Below are 23,358 nucleotides of genomic sequence, written 5' to 3'. Positions count from 1 at the left end.
AAGCTTTTAATCACAATATGTTTCCTTTGTTTTTCTTTTTTTGAAGTCCTGAGTGCGCGTTATTTATCGTTTTGTTTGGAGTTTATGATTATTACCGGCTTGCTCTTAGCCGGTTTCGCGCCACCTCTCACCGGCCGCCTGAGCCTACTAGGAGCATTGGTGTTTGGATTTATATATATATATATATATATATATATATATATATATATATATATATATATATATATATATATATATATAAATATCTGTCTATCTATGTCTCTATCTATCTGATATTTTTTTATGTTTTTTGACAATATCAGCATGGAACAGTATTTTTTCCGATATTTGTATACTTACCATTATAAGTATAGGGAATCAATTTTTTTGTAATCAATATATTTGCCACAATATTTCTGTATCTTGATATTGTTGTTTCCAATATTGTGTCAGTGATCCAGGAAAGATTGTGGGCTCAGATGGCCTCTCTGATGAATTTTACAATTTCTACAAAGAACTGCCACCTATCATGACTACTCTGTTCAACAAAGCTAAACAAGTAAAACGATTGCCAACCACCACCTCATTGGTTGCTTTTCCTAAATAATGCAGAGCTGTATCACATCCCTCAGACTACAGGCCTCTCTCCATGTTAAACACAAATGATTAAGTCCTTAGCAAAGCTTTAACTTTTACGCTTCTACCTCACATGCCTCAGACAATTCATGAGGATCAGAACAGATTTATTCCAGAATGAAACACAGTGCTAAATGTCAGAAGGCTAGTGCATGTACTGGACCAATTGGGGACTGCAGACCTCCATGCAACTGTGCTCTCTATTGATGTAGAGAAAGACAAAAATCTTCTCAGTGCAACAGCCTTGTTCAGATATTGACAGTGCTATCCTGCTGGCAGGTTTGACATGGAACAGAGACACCATGACGTATCTAGGAGTCCAAATATACAGAACTGAAAAAGACCTGGTAGAGCAAAATATCAGACCTGTGGTTAGAGTTACAAGAAGAAGCACAAATGTTTGGGAAAAGCGCTGGGTGGAGTTGTGCTATCAAAATGATCATACTGTCATGATTGCCATACTACTTTTACACACTCCAGGTGATAACAGGAAAGGGGCTGTTTCAAGAAATTGACTATTCTGATTGATCTGGTCTATGGAACTAGCCAACCCAGACACTCCTTAGCAAAACTGCGCCTGCCGGTACAGGAGTTGGGCCCCAGAGTTTGAATTATTTTACTATGGCAGCACAGTTGCAAAGAGTCGCACAATGGGTAAATGAGTCCATCATTGGCGGGAGAAAAGTGACAGGATAAGCCAAGCCTTATGGACATATTGACAGCTCTGTTGAAGCCCCGTAGAAATTATAAAAAGGAGGATAATCAAATGAGAGGATAGCGGTATAGCTGGAACAGCGCACTCATTAGGAAATACATCTAATAGCTTTATGCACCAGGACTCCCATTTGAGAGTATTTATATGCATCAGCACAAGGTCAGATGGAGTAGCTTGAGAAGCTGGAAGGATCTAGTAATACAAAGACTGGGTGATTTATATGTGGGAGAGACCCTGAAAGACTTTGCCTAGCTGACGGATGAATATGATATCCCATGGGGGCATTTTCCACTTACGGAGCAATACAAAAAAATGCAATCACTATGGGAGCTGGGTTTGGAAAAACTGTCAGAGCACAAGGAGTTACAAACAATGTGCACTGCAAGTGGGAAATACAGGGCTATAACTCTGATGCACCAGTTGTTGATCCATCGGGCAAAGGGTTCCATAGACAAAGTGAGGCTGCAATGGACTGAGGATATACATAGGGACATAATAGGAGAGAAGTTGAGTAGGATACTGCATGAGTCGGCTGTACCACACACATACACAGGGCATAATTGATACCCACGAGTATTAACAGGACATACCTTAGGATACAGGAAGACTGCCCTAGGAGCCTTAGCCAAGATGCAGCATTCTACTACATGATCTGGGATTGCACTGAAATGAAGAAATGCTGGAAAGGAGTAACTTCTGCCTTTTGAATTAAGACAGATCATGATATCTTACGTACCACATAAGAGTGCCTTCTGGGCCTTTTTGCCTGTCTGAAAACCAAAAAAGTCACAACTAGATACACAGAATTAGTGCTAACACCAGATAAACAACAGATTACCCACTGTTCGAAGCATAGAAAGGGGGCAAATTACAGAATATATTTAAAAAGCCTAAAAAGAGGGCATAGGTGGAAATCTCTTTATTGTACTGGGGGGCTTGTAGAGGAGAGAAGCTGCTGGAATTTGCAAGGTCTTGAGAGTCATTAATTCTGCTACAATAGAGGAGGTACGGGGGGAGCGTGCAGCTCCTGGGCATTACCAGTAGGTGATCCAGCAGAAAGATTAACAAAGGGGAACAGGGACAGGGAAGGAACCCTTCAAATAAACTATGTTCCACTCCATTTCCTCATTTCAGGATTCTGTCTTGCAGAAGTGTGAGCTGCAGCTGCTTTGTTTGACACCCACCAATGCCCTTCTCCTTTGCTTTCCTTTATGTCCTCTTCCCCTCCCCCTCTTGCACATTCTACAACTGTAATTGTCAACCCAATAAGCACTGTATGAGGACAGTCATGCTTAGTTAAATGAGTATGTAAATATACATGCATTTAGATTGTAGGGGTATTGGGGTGGACCTTAAATTTTGTCATTTAAGTTTATTACTTATGGAAACTATGGGCCGGATTATGAGAATGGCGGTCTTAGGACCACAGTACCCATGGTGGTGGTCCGACTACTGCTTCCTTGCCTTTCTGATCACCAGATTATGATGTTGGAGATCGGACTGCCACAAGACTGATGCCACCACCAGGAGTTTAGATCCGGTGGTGTTGGCAGTGGGGAAAGCCGTGGTCAAGCATAGCGGTGCCAATTTTGAACACAACTTGCCTTTTTCTCCAGCCTTTTCATGGCGAGCACACTGCAATGGCAATAGTGCTCATTCAGACTGTGCTTGTGGCGCAGATAGTGCAGTGGCATTGGCCTCGGCTCTCCCTTAGAACTGAAGCCAATGCCGCCACTCTGTCTCCACTGTCTGGTCCCGCGGGAGCATCATAATATGGCAGTCGGGAGGCCGCCACCTTAGCAGCGTCCTCCCCACTGTTGTATTGACAGTTCGACGGTTGAGCTGCCAATTGCATAATCAGGCCCTAAGTATTGATGTCCACTGTGTTGAGAGTATGATTCTGAAATTGAATAAAATATGTTTACAAAAACACAAGAAGAAGACCATAGAGTCTTCAGTGGAAATGGCTTGACATGTAACATGGCAACATCATCTGTAACAGAACGCACCAACTGCAACTGGGACACCACAGGTACCACCACAATCACATCCAGCTCCACTGTTGTCTACAACACCAGTAACATAAGCACCCACTAAGACCCTATGTTGAGCAGGTCTGGCTCAAGTGGAAGGTACAAAGAACAAACGTGAGATTTCATTAAAGATAAGATGATCTTCCTCTCAAATTATGACAAGCCCTAATATACCATCTCCCCTCAGAACCTCACAAAAGGCAGCTGAGTTGGTGTCTGCACAGTGGGGGGAGCACGATATAGCAGAATTTTGGCACAGCTGATAAGCAACTGCTGCCAAATACTCTCAGTCAATTGATGATTTGCATGAACATGGAAATCGTGAAAAGTGATTCCAACAGCATTATAGGCAGTACATCACTTGGCACAATGGTGAGCGATGTCTAGACTGACTCATGAGGAAAGAAATATGAGATGTGGCACGTTTGGCACAAAGAGAAATGTGTGCATGGTTGCAGTGTACAAAAGATGTCCTTAAATTCAACTTATATATATATGTTCAACCGGATGGGTTGCATCCGAGTGAGGGAAAGCTCTGTTTTAGAAGCAGTGCTTAATTTGTACAAGAATAGGTGCTGTGGCACATAGATTTGCTCAGAAACCCATGCTAGGTGCTATTAATGCATTGTGTCAAATTCCAAGGCTGCATAGTCATTATACCACCTAATAGCTCTATAATCCACAACCAGACACACTTTATCCATTTATCGTACTCTTTCATGTTCTTTATCATCCATGCGTTCATTTTTTTGCTCCTGCCTTTCTGTCTTTCTCATCTTCCTTCTTTCCCACTTGTGTGTTTTTCTCTCTCTTGCCCTGGATCAAAGTCCGATCAAAGTCTGATGATGAGAAAAAAATGCTGGTCCCCAAAAATGAGTGTTGATGGGCCCTACCTTCATCAAACAGCTTACATTAAGCACTGTTTGAAAGTGAACCAAGCTGAAAGGAAGCTGTGTAGGGAAGTAGATAGGATAGCATCATGCCTTGTTAAAAGGAATGTGGTAGGTGTATGGATGTTATGGTGACCTGACAGTAATCTACTTGCAATGACATCCTCTTCAATCTAGGAAATGTAATTCCATAGTGTCAGAAAGGTGACTGGTGGATCTTCTCAACTGTGCTGCTTCAATGATACACTCCTTTTATATTTAGAATTGTGCTACATCATATGCCTGTGTGCAACATAGTACTACTTCTGACAGATGTTTATTGCTGTCCCTAAAAGCATGCACCCACGCCTGGGACATGATTCTCAACTGCTTACCGGCACATCTGAATAGCACAATATCCTGGAGAGCGACACCCCAGCTGCATAGGACAAAAATTTATTTGTATGACTTTTCCATTGCCCTTAAACAATCATTCCCCTGCATGGTAAGAATCCACTGTGGGTGGCCTGATGTTTAGGCAAAATATAGAGTGTTTGATATTGTGATGACAGAATATTGTGGCAAGAATAGTGTGATGCAGGAAATATTGTTGACAGGAATATCGCAAGTAAGATTATTTTTGTTTAGGTATGTTTTTAATAACAATGTTAAACAGTTTGTTGTAAAAATGATCTTTGTTAGTAATACCATTTTCACGGGAAAAAGGTGGGGGGAGTAAAAAAAAAAATTATGTATATTTTTTAATTCAATATTACAGTTTAAAAAATTGTGTTTTTCATTTAAAAGTGGTGATATTTATATTTTAATGGTTGCAGTTAACAGATTAATTTTAATAATGTTGTTTGTAAAATATCATTTTGATTATGTTTTTATAATATTTTTACAATTTGAATTTTTTAAGCAAGTAATTTTTATGGGTTTTTAAAATACATTTTATATTTAAAAAAATTATATTTGAATAGAATTTTATTTTATATTTGCTTTTTATTTTTTTGCATAAACACATATTTTTATCACCTGTTTATTACTTACCCTATTTCAAAAATCTAACATTATTCTTTGATTTTTGCCCTCATTATGAGTTTTGTGGTCCCACCCTGGGACCGCCAAACTTGTGGGAACATGATAATAGAGCATTCACACCGGTCAGACCGGCAGAAACAGTGCTACGAGATAGCACTCGGCTCCCTTAAAGGAGCCGATTGTTATGTCTTAGCACACAGGGGGCCGACCAGCACTACGATGGTGCTGGGTAGAGGGGGCCCTGCACTGCCAACTCTGTGGCCCCTATGTTAGGGTTTGTACACAGCAAAGAGCATGTCCCCTCTCACTGCACTAGTGGGTTCTGTAATAGCTCCCTTTTAAACTTACTATTGAAAGCCTTTCTTGTTATCTCACCTTCCCCCCCCCCTAGGCTTCTGTGTATGTTGTTTAATGTGTTGTTTTGTTTACACATTGGGCCTTGCTTTTACCAAGGCTTCTTTAAAACACTCCTCCCTAGGCCATGTGTTAATCCAACTCATTTGCATAATAACTGAAACTCTGCACACCTTTCAAGAACATGTGCAGCATGTGAGGACCACACCCAGCTCTTCAAACCACACCCAGCTCTGCACACCTTCCAAGAACATGTGCAGCATGTGAGGACCACAATGAGCCCTTCAAACCACACCCAGCCCTGTCTATAAAAGGCATCCCCCGAGCCTCACCCAGTGCTTGTGCTCGTCTACCTCCCGCTTACCTGAGAACAGATCCCTCGGCGCTGGCACTCCTGCTCTTTACAGACTTTCATTGACTTCAATGGGCGCAGCTTCTGGCTCTTCCTTCTTCCGGTTTCCGGTGCCTTCTTGCTTCAGCCTCTCTCCTATGAGTAACCTGCAAAAGAGAAAGAAGACAAGGTTAGACTGATCAGTATCTCTTGCCAGCAATAAGTAAGTGCAAAACCTTTTATTACCTGAAAGAACTTTGACAACAATTTCTGGATTCGTGTATAGACAATTTGAAACGAAATACCTTCCACGAACATTGTGATTCAAACTCTTTGTTACAAGAATATTTTGCAGAACTTTGTGAAGCAAACATTGTTTTTTCTCATGGAACTTTTAAGAATCGAACAGTGGAAACCATTAACAGCAAGGCAAACAGTAAATCAAGGACTTGCACAAAATACATGCTGTATTTTGATGTAAAAGTACAGTATTTGTTTTATAAAAGATTCTGGAAATATGGGAAAAAAGTTTTACAGTAATAGAAAACACATCCCAGAGCAGTAACACATTCCAAACCTGGAAACTAGAGACCAGGATCCAAGAGGTACTTTTAGAAGAGAATTTCTAATAAATAAAGGGATAGTCAGTAACCCATTTAGGAATAGGTTGCACTTATCTGTTCTTTGTTTATGTTTCATTAGGCACCAGTTTCTACAGAAGTCAGAAAGGGCCGCAGATTTGTGCAGCACTTCAACAGTGGAAACGCAAGAACGGTGTTGTCTCTCTTTTTTTTATTTTATCCACTTCCCCCCTTCCCTTGAGCTTCTGTTCTTAGTGCACTGTTTTAAAAACTAGTGAGCTGGAACAAGCAGTTTCAGGGTGGGGTCGGATTGTCTTCAACCTCCATCAGAACTGAACAAGAACTCAGGTGAGCTGGGCTTTGACAGAAGCACAAGCCTTTAAAAAATTTCAGTTCTGGTGGACGATGAATACCGGGGAAGAAATAGAGGGCATTGTCGTCACAGATATGGCGCAGGCCCTAAATGAGGACTTGGCTCATAATGAATCAGTGTCTGGCATCTTGCAACATATGCAAGAGGAAATAGAGAGATTAAAGATGGAGAATACCTCTTTAAAACAGGATTTAAGCAGGCATAAATTTAGGGGATCTCAGTGGAACACAGCTTCTACACCTTTGTTTAAAACCTCCTCAGAGACAGGGGCGCCATCAAAACATACAACTTTGCCTTCCCCAGTTGAGGTTACTGTTAATGTTCCTAATGTTGTGCCCTTAGCAGCACCTGAACGTTTTCATGGAGATAGTAACAAATTCCATGTTTTTATCAATCAATGTCAATTACACTTCATTGGTAAGCCACAACAGTTCCCTACTGATGATACGAAAGTGGCATTCGTCTTGTCTTATTTGGGTGGCACAGCAGCCAATTGGTCAATTCCTTTCGTGGATAGAGATGATCCCATCCTCCATAATTGGAATCAATTTAAACGTACCATGACCAGCCTTTTTGCAAAACACACTTTCATGCAGGCAAGTGATAATGAGCTTTTAAATCTTAAACAAGGCAACAAGGATTTATTGACCTATCTCACTAGTTTTAATCGTTTACTCACCGAGACACAGTGGCCAGAAGAAAAGCATGTCTCCCTTTTTTATAAAGGTTTGAGAGACGAGTTAAAAGACGCGCTGGCTCATATCGTTGATTTGCCAAAAGACTATTCGGACTTTGTAGATTTAGTTGTGAAATTAGAACATAGACTAGGAGAAAGAAAGGGAGATAAATACAAACTGGAATCATGGTTAACTTTTATTAGACACGAGAAGAAAGACACAGATAATAAACTCCCTGAACCAGAGCCTATGCAAATAGGGACACTCAGAGGTCCACTCACATCAGAGGAAAAAGAAAGAAGGAGAAAATTTCAATTATGTTTATATTGTGGCAGGGCAGGTCACTTTGCCAGAGAATGTCCAGTAAAGCCTAAAACTCCACGAAAGGGTGCTGTTTCTTCCACCTCCTCAACTGAATCGGGAAACGATTAAGCTCGACAAGGGGAGAGGTTACTTGTTCGAGAAAACATCTTAATCAAACCTCTAATGCTGCAGTCTTCAGGGTACCGCACATACCTAGACATTTCATAATTCAGGTCGTTTTAATTGTTACTACCCAAGTGAGGCATTCTCTCCCTGTCCTACTGGACTCAGGCGCGACAGGAAATTTTGTGGATAATAAGTTAGCTGAAATCTTAGGACTTCCTATGTGCCTAAAGCCTTGTCCAGAAGCAGTATGTGCAGTGGATGGGTCAGAATTGACCTCTGGATTAATCACAAAACAAACAAGTCCACTTGTTATGGTCTGTCAGAACGGGCACACAGAGGTGATTAGCTTTGATCTGATAGATACTCCTAATTTTGGTTTGATTCTCGGGGTACCCTGGTTAACAACTCATAACCCAAAAATTGATTGGGTGAATAGAACTGTTACTTTGGATTCCTCTTTCTGTAGAACCAATTGCTATCAAGAAGCAGGTACAGAACAGAGCACAGTATTACACTGTGCTAGTGTTACACAAGATGAACCAAGTCTCCCTCCTGAATATTCTGACTTTAAAGACGTCTTTGATCCAGTAAAGGCTAGTGTGCTGCCCCCACATCGGTCTTATGACTGCCGTATAGATCTTATCCCAGGGGCCCCTTTACCTAATAACAGAGTATATGCTTTGACTGACGAAGAAACCAAATACTTAAGAACCTACCTAGATGACCTACTACAGCCTGGGTTCATCCGTCATTCCACATCTCCGGTGTCATCTCCACTCTTTTTTATCCCGAAGCCGGATAAATCCCTGCGCGCGTGTATCGATTATAGAGGACTAAATAAGGCTACAATAAAGAATAAATATCCTCTTCCTCTAATACCTGTGTTGTTGGATCAATTAAGACATTCTACTGTATACACTAAACTAGATCTGCGGGGAGCTTACCACCTGGTCCGAGTAAAAGAGGGGGATGAGTGGAAGACAGCTTTCAAGACAAAGTTTGGTTTATTTGAGTACACAGTAATGCCCTTTGGGTTATGTAATGCCCCTGCGGCCTTTCAGTTCTTTATAAATGAGGTCCTACACGAATTCCTGGACGTTTGTGTCATAGTATACATAGACGACATCCTCATTTACTCGAAGAACTCAGAAGAACATACCCAACATGTTTGTGCAGTATTATCAAAGTTAAAAGAAAATCATCTTTTTGCTAAGTTAGAAAAGTGTACTTTTAATGTCAACAAGGTGGACTTTTTAGGATACTGCCTGTCACCTCAAGGAATAACTATGGATGTAAAGAAAATCAGTGCTATTGCTGATTGGCCAGAACCATCCTCTGTAAAAGATATTCAGAAATTTCTGGGTTTCGCCAATTTTTATAGGAGGTTTATTGCACATTTTGCAGACATTACGGCCCCAATAACTACCTTGTTGCGGAAAGGGCAACGATTTCTTTGGACTGATGAGGCGGCACACGCCTTTCAACTCCTAAAACAAAAGTTCACTTCAGCCCCAATTCTGAAACTTCCTGATCCTGACTTGCCCTTTTTTGTTGAAGCGGATGCTTCACAAGTAGCTTTAGGAGGAGTTCTCTCTCAACGAGATGCAGTAGATGGCCAGTTACATCCCTATAGCCTTCTATTCCAAAAAGTTATTGCCAGCAGAACAAAATTACACTGTGGCTGAAAGGGAACTACTAGCTATCAAAGTAGCCTTTTCAGAATGGAGGCACCATTTAATGGGAGCCAAGTACCCAGTTACAATCTTTTCTGACCATAAGAACCTACAGTTTTTTGGATCACTCAAAGCACTAACACCACGTCAGATGCGCTGGTTAATTTTTTTTAGCACATTTGACTTTGTTATAACCTATAGACCAGGTGCACAACAAATTCAATCTGATGTGTTATCTAGATACGGACATACCTCAGACATGAAACAAGATAAAATAGGAGAACCCATTATTCCTCTCCAAAAGTTGTTGGCACCAGTACAACAGAAGGATTTCATCACAGATCTATATAATGCACACATGCAAATAGCACCTCAGGATTGGTTAAAGGATTCCCATAACACAATACAACGAGGTTTATTGTATCACGACAACATGCTGTTAGTGCCCACCTCTGAATTACAAACACAGGTGATAATTTGGCATCACGCCTCACCCTTGGCAGGTCATCCTGGTTGGGTAAAAACCCTGAAAATGTGCAAAAACACTTTTGGTGGGACACTATAAGAAAGGACATTAAGCAATTTGTCACTACCTGTCCAATTTGTGCAAGACATAAATCTTCTCATAAGGCTCCTGACGGCTTGTTAATACCAATGCCAACACCCAAACAACCTTGGCACACTGTGAGCGTAGACTTTATTGTAGGTTTACCACCTGTAAAATCCTTCACAACAGTGTTGGTTATAGTGGATTTTTTATCTAAAATGGCACATTTTGTACCATTACGGAAATTACCCACGGCGGCAGAATTTGCCGATATTTTTATAAGGGAAATTGTGCGTTTACATGGTTTGCCAAGCAAAGTGGTTTCATACCGAGGGAGCCAGTTCAACTCCAGATTTTGGAAAAAATTATGTGAAAAACTGAAAATAGATGTGGCCTTATCCACTGCTTTCCACCCAGAGACAGATGGACAGACTGAACGACTGAACCAAACCTTACTTCAAACGCTACGTTGTTTATTGGCTGATTATTCTAGTGAATGGTTGGAAGCTCTCCCTCTAGCAGAGTTTGTTTATAATAATACTGAGCATTCAGCTCTACTTTGCTCACCATTCTATTTCTTGCAGGGGTATCATCCAAGAGCTATACCCATTTTGTTAGAAGATTCCCTGTTGCCTACAGTAACGGATAGACTAACGAGGTTAGGTGACATACAAGACAAAGCCAGGAAACATTTATTAAAGTACAAGGAAAGCATGAAAAGACAAGCAGACAAACACAGGTCTGAGGCCCCAATGTATAAAATTGGTGACAAGGTATGGCTCTCCACAAAGAACCTAAACATAGAAGGATCCCGAAAGCTGCAACCACGTTTCATTGGACCCTTTAGTATAACTACCATAGTAAACCCGTTAACAGTAAAATTAGATTTACCAAAAGAATATCCAGTACATACTACATTCCATGTGTCCTTGCTTAAGCCGTACAACTTAAAAACCCGACCTGAACCACCACCTCCACCCATACCAATTAAGGGAAATCTGGAATATGAAGTGAAAAGCATAAAAGACTCAAAAAGAATTAGTGGACGTCTGTTTTATTTAGTAGAATGGAAAGGATATGATGAATCTGAGAATTCATGGGAACCAGCATCATATGTACATGCCCCACAGCTGATTAGACGGTTTTATTTAAAAAATCCAGGAAAACCCCGTCCTGTAGGAGGGCCTTTGAGGGGGGCAACTGTTAGGGTTTCTACACAGCAAAGAGCATGTCCCCTCTCACTGCACTAGTGGGTTCTGTAATAGCTCCCTTTTAAACTTACTATTGAAAGCCTTTCTTGTTATCTCACCTTCCCCCCCCCTAGGCTTCTGTGTATGTTGTTTAATGTGCTGTTTTGTTTACACATTGGGCCTTGCTTTTACCAAGGCTTCTTTAAAACACTCCTCCCTAGGCCATGTGTTAATCCAACTCATTTGCATAATAACTGAAACTCTGCACACCTTTCAAGAACATGTGCAGCATGTGAGGACCACACCCAGCTCTTCAAACCACACCCAGCCCTGTCTATAAAAGGCATCCCCCGAGCCTCACCCAGTGCTTGTGCTCGTCTACCTCCCGCTTACCTGAGAACAGATCCCTTGGCACTGGCACTCCTGCTCTTTACAGACTTTCATTGACTTCAATGGGCACAGCGTCTGGCTCTTCCTTCTTCCGGTTTCCGGTTCCTCCTTGCTTCAGCCTCTCTCCTATGAGTAACCTGCAAAAGAGAAAGAAGACAAGGTTAGACTGATCAGTATCTCTTGCCAGCAATAAGTAAGTGCAAAACCTTTTATTACCTGAAAGAACTTTGACAACAATTTCTGGATTCGTGTATAGACAATTTGAAACGAAATACCTTCGACGAACATTGTGATTCAAACTCTTTGTTACAAGAATATTTAGCAGAACTTTGTGAAGCAAACATTGTTTTTTCTCATGGAACTTTTAAGAATCGAACAGTGGAAACCATTAACAGCAAGGCAAACAATAAATCAAGGACTTGCACAAATTACATGCTGTATTTTGATGTAAAAGTACAGTATTTGTTTTATAAAAGATTCTGGAAATATGGGAAAAAAGTTTTACAGTAATAGAAAACACATCCCAGAGCAGTAACACATTCCAAACCTGGAAACTAGAGACCAGGATCCAAGAGGTACTTTTAGAAGAGAATTTCTAATAAATAAAGGGATAGTCAGGAACCCATTTAGGAATAGGTTGCACTTATCTGTTCTTTGTTTATGTTTCATTAGGCACCAGTTTCTACAGAAGTCAGAAAGGGCCGCAGATTTGTGCAGCACTTCAACAGTGGAAACGCAAGAACGGTGTTGTCTCTCTTTTTTTTATTTTATCCACTTCCCCCCTTCCCTTGAGCTTCTGTTCTTAGTGCACTGTTTTAAAAACTAGTGTGCTGGAACAAGCTGTTTCAGGGTGGGGTCGGATTGTCTTCAACCTCCATCAGAACTGAACAAAAACTCAGGTGAGCTGGGCTTTGACACCCTAGCACACCCTCACCACCAGCCTTTCCTTGCCAGTCAGACCGCCATGGAAGGGCTGGTGGTGAGGGGAGTTGCAATCAGCCAGGCAGCGCTGAGCTCACTAAAATTGAAGCCACAGTTACCACATCAGGAACCATGTTCCCGGTGGGGATGGCAGCCCCCTGGTGGATCTGCCCCCCAGGGTTGTAATCGGGAGGTCGGACGGCCCGGAGTCCTGTCAACATTCATAATGATTCCTTTAGTGTTAAAACATGTATATTTATCAAGTCTGCACACATTTTTATTGGAATTAGAAACATATTTAGGATTGTGTTTTAGTGTTTTAAATGTATTTTATATTTAGTGATTTGTATGTAATTTCTTTGGTAGTGTGGGATGGGGATTCCATTTGTCTGTTGTAGTGGTTAGCTACTTCTGTTGATGGAACATAGGCCCTTTGTTAGGTAGTAGTGCATCATTTGAGATATGTTATTATTGTGACATTCTCTGATGTGAATTTGTGTGAATGGTAGAGGCCACGATTTGAAGGTACCACCTATCATTCACTTTGCACATTGGGTTAGTTTGAATAGGTTGTTTTGTCCTGCACATAGATTTATTCTACTGTTGTCACTTCTATTGTTATCGGGAGAAAGGGTTCTTCATTATGTTTTATGGTTAGGTTTTCTTGAATGTTCATGCCTTTGTACCTTGCACCAGCAGGGGTATGGATTGTGTTTTTCCTTTTGTATGCTATTAAGTATTTTTGACTGGGGATCAATGGTAGATGCCCTGAAATGCACTCAGGAACTTTAGGCTGTATATTTTTTTAATATAGTTCTTTTAGCTTTCTGAGTGCTAGTGTTTGCTTCTCTCGGTCTTGGAAAACATGTCCTACTTCTGTCTCTGTTACATTTGGGGGTGGTTGTGTTCCCTAACATTATTTACAATGTCATGTTTAGTTGTGGCCCTTCCATATCAAGTATTAGCATAATATTTGGTACATTTTTCATTAACGTTATTTGCTGCTCGTGTTTATCTTGTTGTATGTGTACCTCATTTGAGATAACAATTGTTTGCCTTTCTTTGGCATTATATGTGGTTGTTTGTGCAATTTTATCTGAAAATGGCAGAAGTATATGTTTATTACTTTGTGTTAAACATTTTATTCCACTTATTACTAACATTGTAAAATTATTTTTTATTTATTACATTTCCTATTTACACATTAGCTGTCTTTTTAACATACAGGTTTATTTTCTGGGTTTCTGGTAATTCAGTCAGGTCAGGTGTCTTTACTTGTTAGGAAGAAAGTGATTGTTTGATACTGAGATAAAGATAATGTTAATTTGGTTTGGGGATTGGTTTGCGGTTAGTTTTATTTTATGTGTTGGTTTTGGGATAGTTTTTATAATGTTTACTTATTTGTGATTTGCGTTTGTTGAGTTTCACATACCGAAGTTGGAATTGTTTATCTGGAGGATGGCTTTTTCATTTGCACTGTTGATGTGTAACACAGAGTTTGGAGATATGAATGAAAAGGTTGATATTAGTTATTTATTTTAAATTAACGTGGATGCAATGTTTGTAAGTTATTTTAGAGGTTTTAGGTTACATTATTTACTTGTAGTGATTTTTATTTATTTTTGTGAAGTGTTGATCCTGAATTTTCTTCTGGAAATCTGGCAGAGTTTCGTTTTTTTCCCACTGTAACATTTTTGGTGCAAAATATAGCTGTCTTGTGCTCTTTATCTATAGTGATGTGTTACTTAAGTAAACAGTTCTATTAGTTTTTTTTATTTTAAGTTATATGTTATTGATTGTTAGCATGAAATTTGAGTTTATAAAAAATGAGTTTCTTAGTAAGAAGCGCTAATTAAGGTTTCCTTTTAGTGATATAAATATCACTGCATAGTTATAGTTAGGTAATCGTTTCAGTCGGAAATGTGTATTTTGTGTTGCTAATAATTTTGGCACTGTTTGATAAATCTTCACAAAGCTTCTTAAAGAAGTGCTCTCTTTTGCCTAGTTTGTGCATGGAGAGTTTCAGGCGGTCCGACAAGTGGGGGGGGGGGGGGGGTGGAGAAAAAGGGGGGGGTTGAAATAAAAAAATTCCCATGAAATTTCTATTTTTTAGACAGCACTACCACAAAAATTGTTCAACCGAATTACAGCAAATTTGGCAGGAATCAGATCTTAGTTCAGAAAGTGTGCTTTTTTATGATTTTGTGTAAATCTATTAAGTAGTTTTTGAGATAATAAGACTGAAAATATTTGTATATCTGGACAGTTGAGTTTTAGAGACTCTCACCTTGAATCCAATTCTAAATAATAGAGCGTTCTGATAGGCCCAGGGAGATTTTTCCCTTCAGCCAATTTACACCAGTGGATGGTCAGACTCCTGTGGGAGTGAGCACCTTGACTGACTGCCAGCAACATGAGAAAAATGTTGCTGGCAGCCATTACACGACTCGGGGACTCAGGACTTAGGGGCTCATTACGAGTTGGTGATCACACTCCGGAGCCACATTACGAACCTACTGGTTGGACCACCATCCCCACCAGGGCCATGTTTCCTGATGGGCTGACGGCAGTTGGACTTGTGGTCAGCTACTGTGACACTGTGAGTTCAGTGCCGTCATGCTGATCTCTGGTCCCCTTCCTACCAGCCTTTTATGGCGGTTTCACTGCCAGGAAAAGGCTGGCAGAAAGGAAGTGCTGTGGGCCACAGAGGGGGCCCTGCACTGCTCATGCCCATGTCGTGGGCAGTGCAGGTGCCCCCTTGCCAAGCACCCTCGGAATGCGCTCTGTGTCCTTTGCAGACAGTGCTCATTCTGAGGGTGCTGTTGTGCTACTGTATTGGCCTATGCTCCTTTAAGGGAGCCAAGACCAATACCGTAGCACTGTTCCCACTGAGCTGACCAGCAGGAACGTCATAATATGATGTTCCCACCGGTCAGCCTGATGGGAACATCATAATACGAATGGCGTGAGGCCTCCGGGTAGACAGTGGTCTCATCCCTGTGAGTTTGATGGTTGGCTCATCTCGAAATAAGGGCCTTAATCCCCTGTCCTGAAGTTTTAAAAAAACAGATTTAAAGGGGTAGGGATACCCTGACCCAAGGCCCCAAGGGGGACCCAGAGTGGCCCCGGGGCCAAAATAAAAAAACAATCTGTGTTATTTGCCACAATTCTGCAGGACTCCTGTGGGATCGCTACAAAGAAGGCCCCGCAATTTTAATATATATGTATATATTTGGGGAAGGGTGTGTTAGCACGTGTGTTAGCAGCACCCCACTCCACAGCCCATTCAAGGCACTGGGGGTTCCATTCCCTGGGACCAGGTGTATTTAAGTGGGGGGGGGGCATATGCTCCCCCCTCCCTGAGCTGATTTTGGCCCCAGGGACCTTATCCCCTGGGGTCAAATTATTTTTTTAGGGGGTGGGGGCAGAAGAACCCAATCCCCAAGCAGGTTTCAGCCCCAGGGACCACATTTCTCAGAGCCCGATTTAATTATTTAGGGGATGGGGTCCCTGGGGCCTATAAACACTCATGGAGGGAGCTGTTTGGCCCACCTCCCCTTTTATGTACATTTTTGCCTTTGGGATGGGGTCCCCAGGGCCTAATAAGACTTGGGGAGGGAGGCCACCTGGCACCACTCCCTTTCAGGATTAATATAGTTGTGGTGGATGGTGTTTCCTGGGCATGATAAGGCTCGGAGAGACAGGCCACGCAGCCCCCTTCTCTTTTTAAAAAATAGATGACCCTGGGGATGGGGAACACAGGGTCTGAGAAAGCTCGGGAAGGAGGGATTGCATGGCCCTCTTCCCCTTTGAAAGACACACCGCGTTGGGGGATTGGGTCCCCAGGGCCTATAAAAGCTCAGGGATGGGTGCTGTCCACCCCTCCCCTTTTATTTCCATTTTGGCCCTGGGGATGGTGTCCCTAGGGCCTAACTAGGCTCAAGGAGGACACTGTGAACCCCCTCTCTTCATTAATTACTCAGCCATGGATGATGGGGTTCCCGCGGCCTAATAAGGCTCGGGGAGGGGGGCACTTATCCTCTCCCTTTTTCTTTTCATTTAATTTGGCCCTGGAGGATGGGGCTCCTGGAGCCCAAAACGGCTCAGGGAGGAATGCTTCATGCCCTCTCCCTTTTTTAAATGGCTTTTGCATCAGGGGATGGAGTCCCATGGCCTAGGAAGGCTCACGAAGAGGGGCTATGAAGCCCCCCGTTTTATTAAAATGAGGCCCCAGGGGATGGGGTCCCCGGGGCCTAATAAGTCTTGGAGAGGGGAGCCACACAACCTCACTCCCCTTTATAATAATTTGTATTTTTAATAAGAAGTTGCTCTTCAGTGCAAAGATATAATAATGTGTTCAATCTACACACCTATGTTGCATTAGTAACACATGTGTTTTGTAAATACTTACACCCACTAGCTGGGCACAGGCTGTACAAAATTAGGCAAAAAAATAATATGGTAGTTACCCGCCACTATGTAAACTATAAAACAAACTAGCATACTAATTGGATGATGTCATCAGTGATGTAATTTGAAATGTCAACAAGGATGTCATACATTATGTCATAGAACATGGCATGATGAATGTAATAGTGTGAGGTCAAAAGCCGTGCATGGAGAGGGGGATGCAAGTTATAGTCAGCCCTGCCACCTATAATTATATATATATATATATATATATTAGAAATGGAGTTACTAGTTGGCAGTGGTTTGCACCCCGTCCAACTAGGGACCCTCACTCTAGATAGACAGGGTAAGGGAGACACACATTTAAGATAACCCCAGCTCACCCCCTTGGTAGTTTGGCATGAGCAGTCAGGCTTATCTCAGAGGCAATGTGTAAAGTATTTGTACGCACACACACACACAGAAAGCCATAATGAAAACACCACAAAGGAACTCCACACCAGTTTAGAACAATAGCCAATATTTATCAGAGTAAAACAAGACCAAAACAAGAACTATCCAACATGCACAAGTAAAGATACAAAACACAATACCTCCAACTGGGGCTATCACAACATCTCGAAGGAGTCATTCCCAACAGTCCAATGCCACTCGAGAGGGAATATGGGCCGATCACGGAGTCGCACAGACACCAGGTACAGTAGATTTGAAAATGATTAGGAAACAAAGCCAGTGCAACGTCAGTTCCTTATTCCTACTGGGGAGGTGAGACATTGGTTCATTAGTGCTAGGCGGAGAGGTGAGGAATCGGTTCCTTACAGTGGCAGGAGAGGTGATGCGGCATCGGTGTAAAGTGTCAGTTTATGACGACTCAGGGGCGTAAATGAATCCAGCAGGTCAAGAAGTGAGGCATGGACTTTGCAGTGTCGTGATCACACCAAGGGGTCACAGGTGCTGCGCTGGAGTCGGGTATCAGGGAAGTTGGTGTCAAAGCACTTGGGACTCACGCTGTGGCAGGACTTCAGAGGCGCTACAACGATATCAGGCCTGTGGTATCAGTCATGGTCGTGGTACTTAGTGGGGACCACAGCTATGGTGCAGACAGCAGCATGGAGTCAGACAGCGTCGCCAGTTCCGAAGTTGCTCTGGAGTCGATGTAGTTGGTTTCTTCTTCGGTGCTCCAGAACTCACTCCTAAAGGCCCAGGAACTGGATTTGGCACCACTTAGTAAGTCATGACTCTCAGCAAGAGAACCCAGGTGCTGGCAGATAAAGTTTTTGATGTCTCTGAGACTTCTTACCAGGAGGCAAGCTCAGTCCAAGCCTTTGAAAAACATTTGGAAGCAGGATGTAGAAAGCAAAGTCCAGTCCTTTCACTCCCAGGACTGAAAGAGCATGCAGTATGCCAGCCCAACAAAACAACGGGCAGAGTGGCTGTCCCTCCTACAGCATCCAGCTCTTTTCCCTTGCAGAATGTCTTCAGTCCAGAAGGATTCTAACTTTGTGCAGTCAGTGGTCCAGTACTTATACCAGTTTCTTCCTTTGAAGTATGCAAACTTCAAAGAGAAGCCTTTGTAGTGCACAACACCCTGCATGTCCCTACCTTGTCCCCAGACACTCTTGAGGTGGTTGGAGACTGCTTTCTGGGAAGACAGGCAAGGTCCTATTCGGGTGCAAGTGTCAGGTCCTCCCCAACACTCTTGCTCAGGAAGACCCATCAGGAAATACAGGGCACAGCTCAGCTCCCTTTGGTGACTGTCTAGAGTGAATTCACAAATAGCCCAACTGTCACTCTGACCCAGAAGTATATTCCACAGCTAGGCAGAGACACAGAATGGTTGAGCAAGAAAATGACTGCTTTCTAAAAGTGGCATTTTCAAACATACAATTTAAAAACCAACTTCAGCAAAAGATGTATTTTTAAATTGTGAGTTCAGAGACCCCAAACTCCAGATCTCTATCTGCTCCCAATGAAAAATTACACTTATTTACACAGATATTTCAAGGCAATCCCTATTTTACTCTATGTGAGGCAATAGTGAAAAACAAAACAAATTTAGCAGTATTTCATTGTCAGGACATGTAAAATAAACTAGTAAATGTTCTACCTTTTAAATCAAATTCACCCTGCCCATGGGGCTGTCTTAGGCCTACTTTAGGGGTGATGTACATGTAGGAAAAGGGAAGGTTTGGGCCTGGCAAGTGGGTCCACTTTCCAGGTCGAAATGACAGTTTAAAACTGCCCAGACAGACATTGCAGTGGCAACTCTGAGACATGTTTACAGGGCTACTTATGTGGGTGGCACAATCAGTGCTGCAGGCTCGCTAGTATCATTTGATTTACAGGCCCTGGGCACACATTGTACACTATACTGGGGACTTACTTGTAAATCAAATATGCCAATCATGGATAAACCAATCATCAATGCAATTTAGAAAGAGAGCACTTGTCCTTTAGCACTGGTCAACAGTGGTAAAGTGCCCAGTGTCCTATGCCAACAAAAACGAGTCACAAAATATATATCTATAGTCCTGGGAAGGTCGGTGGTCCTGGGGGCTGCAGGAGGTCCGAAATAGACCCCCTTAACTGTTTTAGTAGAGCCCTGGGAAAGTGGCGGTCCCCGGGGCAGCAGGGGTGCCGCACTGCCTCCCTGCATTAAATTTCATGAAAGCCCCTGGGAGGTGGTGGTCCCCAGGTTAGGGAGGCCATGCAGCTCCCCAAATCATATTACTTAAAAGCTCTGGGGTGGTGTCAGTCTCCGGGGCTGTGGGAGGCTGGGCACCCCCGCATTAAAATCACAATGCCCCCGGGACCTGGCCCACCAGGGGGCTTATTAAGAAACAAGCACGGGAGCCCGCACTTGTTGTTTGTTTATTTTCAGTGGATCCACCATGACATCCACCTAAAAAAAAAATCTAAATGTTTTTGTCCCAGGGTAATCCCTCAGGGACCCCACCACCAGAGCTAAGGGGTCAGGTATGCCTACCCTGGCCCTTTTTCTTATTTTTTATTTTCTTCTGGAACTTAGCTAAATCAGAGTGCCTTGTTGAAGTGTTGGCAGCCTATCAGATCTCAACATGAGATCGGGAGGATTTTGCAGAGCCTTTTTGGCCCTATATATACAAACTTGAATTTATTTTAATTTTTCTAAAATTACTGAAAGGATTTACACCAAATCACAAGAAGGTCACTTTCTGGCCCAGGCCTTAGCTTTCTGCCAAATTTGGTGCACTTCCATCCAGTAGTTTCTGTGCTATAGCTGTTCAAAATCCATATGGAAAAACGAAAGGGGAAAAAGTGTTTTGAGACCCCCTTTTTCTCCTCCCCCCTTGACAGATCACCCCAAAACTTTCTAGACAGATGCTGACATGAGTGTCATATTTTCTTGGAAAAGTTTGTGAAGATTCATCAAGTGGTGCCACAATTATTAGCAAAACAAAAAACGCTTTTTCTATAGAAACTAGGTCCTAACTAGAACTACCTAGTGACGACTGTCACTAGATAATAAATATATCTATACACACACACACACCTGTGTGCGTAGTGTTTGTATTTGTTTATTTTTTAATATTATATATTTGCATTTGCTTTCTTGTAAATAATTATATTCTTTCTAGAAGGTAGGTTTAATAAAACATATCATAATGTTATTGGTTTAGAGATTTTAGCTTGTGTGAGTTATTAAAATAATTATTTTTCATTATTTGTTATGCATTTAAAGAGTTAAAAATATTATTAATCAATATTTTTGTTATGGATATTAATTTCAGATATGTTTTAGATCAATATTTTTGTTATTGATACTTGTGTATTTCTTGGTTATGTGTTCGATGAAAGTATTTTGGTAATAAATATTTGTGTCCCATATCATGGTAACTCATTACTGTTTTCGTCAATATTATGTCATATAACCGGGAGGCCCGAAAGAGTCACAGGAATTTGCTGTTGAAGAGATGGTCACTATATTAGGCAACGCCTTGCTGTGTAACATGCTCCGTCCTTTTATTTCGTAGCCTAAAGAGGTAGTGATGTCCACTTCCAATGATTCTGTCCCATATACCCTCCTACAAATGTGTCACCTAATTTGCACGTAACACCATTAAAACATTAATTTGTACACAAAGCATCTATTAACAGAGCAAGGCTTTGGTTCCCTGAAAACGTTATAAAAAAGATCTAATTTGTATCAGCATAATATATTCTGCAATTGCAATTACAATATCAAGGTGCTTCATTAAACATTAAGGCCCTCATTATGTCCCTGGCGGTCTTCAGACCTCCAGGGTTAATGTGGAGGTATTACCGCCAACAGGCTGGTGGTACATACTGCCACATTATGAGTGTGGCGGGTTGGCTCCAGCCATCCTGCCACTTCTCCACTCATACCGCCATGACGGTATGAGCCGCCGGGCCGGAGATGTCAATCTCCGACCCTGCGGCCCATAGAGTGCTGCAGCATTATGAGCCGGCCTACCACCATGGTTTCTGTGGCGTGAGCAACACCATGAAACACCACGAAAACCATGGTAGCAGGTGGTCCTCCCACCTTCCCAACATCCCCCTGGTACACGCACTCATTTCCCCACCCCCCATAAATGCACATACATGCAAACATCACTCCCTCTCCCCTCATCCCCACTACGGTCACAGCGCCCCTCACCCCAAACGCCCCTCCCCACATATACACACATACACCCACACGCACCACGCATACACCCATTCATGTACACTGGCATACACGCATTCATTGATTCACTGGCATCCACGCATTGACATACGGATTCGTCCAGACATGGTCACACACATTCTTACACACAGACACACTGACATGCAGACACACACTCACTTCACCATTCTTACACGCATACAACCACGCATACAACACAACACACACAGACTCATTCACACACGCACTCACACACTCAGATACACATACACAACACCCCCACCCTCCCACCCCCATCCCCTGTTGGACGCCCCAACATACCTTGTCCAGAGAGGAGGTCGTCCGTCAGGGAATGGAAAGGGGCATTGCTACCACCAGCAGCACCCCACCAGCAGAACACTGCCAGGTTGTTTTTCTGCTCAAAATACATCTGTGAGGGTTCTACTTTCAGGGTGGTGCTGGTGTTAGCAGTGCCAGATCACCACCATCCGCCAGTATGAACACTGCCAGATTTCCGCCATAATTGTGGTGGAAGTCAGGCAGTGCTCATAATCTGGCAACTGGATGGTCGCCGCTGCAGGGGTATGTTGGAGGCCGTCACCATGGCAGTAGGTTGTTATTACCGCCAAAGTTATAATTAGGGCCATATTGACTTCTGCATCGTTTTGACTTCTGACACTGTGCTTCCTGAAAGCTGGATGCAAAGCTGTCTTTCTCTTTCAAAAAAAGCTGTATATGACGGAATTTTGAATTTTCAAATCAAAAAGACAGTGGCCATGGTTGTTAGAGTGTCTGCTTCTAAAGCCAGAAATTTTCACTGTTTTCTCTGCGACACTAAATAGGTAGGGAAAAGTCTCCTCATGGAAAAGGGTTCTAATTGTATGTTCAAATAATTCCCTCATCTCTAAATAGAGCTTATCTAAAAAGTTAGTAGATTCCAATGCCCCATATTTGACAGAATTCTTCAATTTCCTAAGAGGCTTCAATCATCTATCACTCAGACATCAATTGCTAGTTATGATTTATCATTGAATTTCCAAATAAACCACAAATTAATCAGACCATGCTATTATATCTCACAGCATTAAACTTGAGAGTTTTCCCTCACTTTGATAACATTTGATTCAAAAGAACAATCTTAGTACTTGAGATTGAGCTTGTAAGGTCCAAGGTTCCAGGCCTAATTCCTGCCTAATTGCTTGTATCTATGAGTTCTTTGGGAGGCCAAGAAGTGTCTTAATACAAGGCTTGCTATGTACTCCCAATCTACCAGTTTCTGAAAGGTTTGTAGCTCTGCTCCATGAAGTGCCTGAGAAATAAAGTTACCAAAAATAGCCTTCCTAGAAGGCTATAACAATTTGACCCAAAACATGAATCAAATATTTTAAAGGCATTTGTGGTTGGTAGCAGTGAGATTCTTAGTATTGCTATAGGTTTCACCCATTTTAGAGTACTGGCAAATGTAAGGCCAAGGTACCTACATTTGCTAACCTGCTCTAAGGGGACATTATTAAAATATCAAGTAGATTTTGTTGAATGT

This window comes from Pleurodeles waltl, chromosome 4_2 (assembly GCF_031143425.1).
Source record: "Pleurodeles waltl isolate 20211129_DDA chromosome 4_2, aPleWal1.hap1.20221129, whole genome shotgun sequence".
Taxonomy (NCBI): Eukaryota; Metazoa; Chordata; class Amphibia; order Caudata; family Salamandridae; genus Pleurodeles; species Pleurodeles waltl.
Note: the sequence above shows the minus strand (reverse complement) of the source record.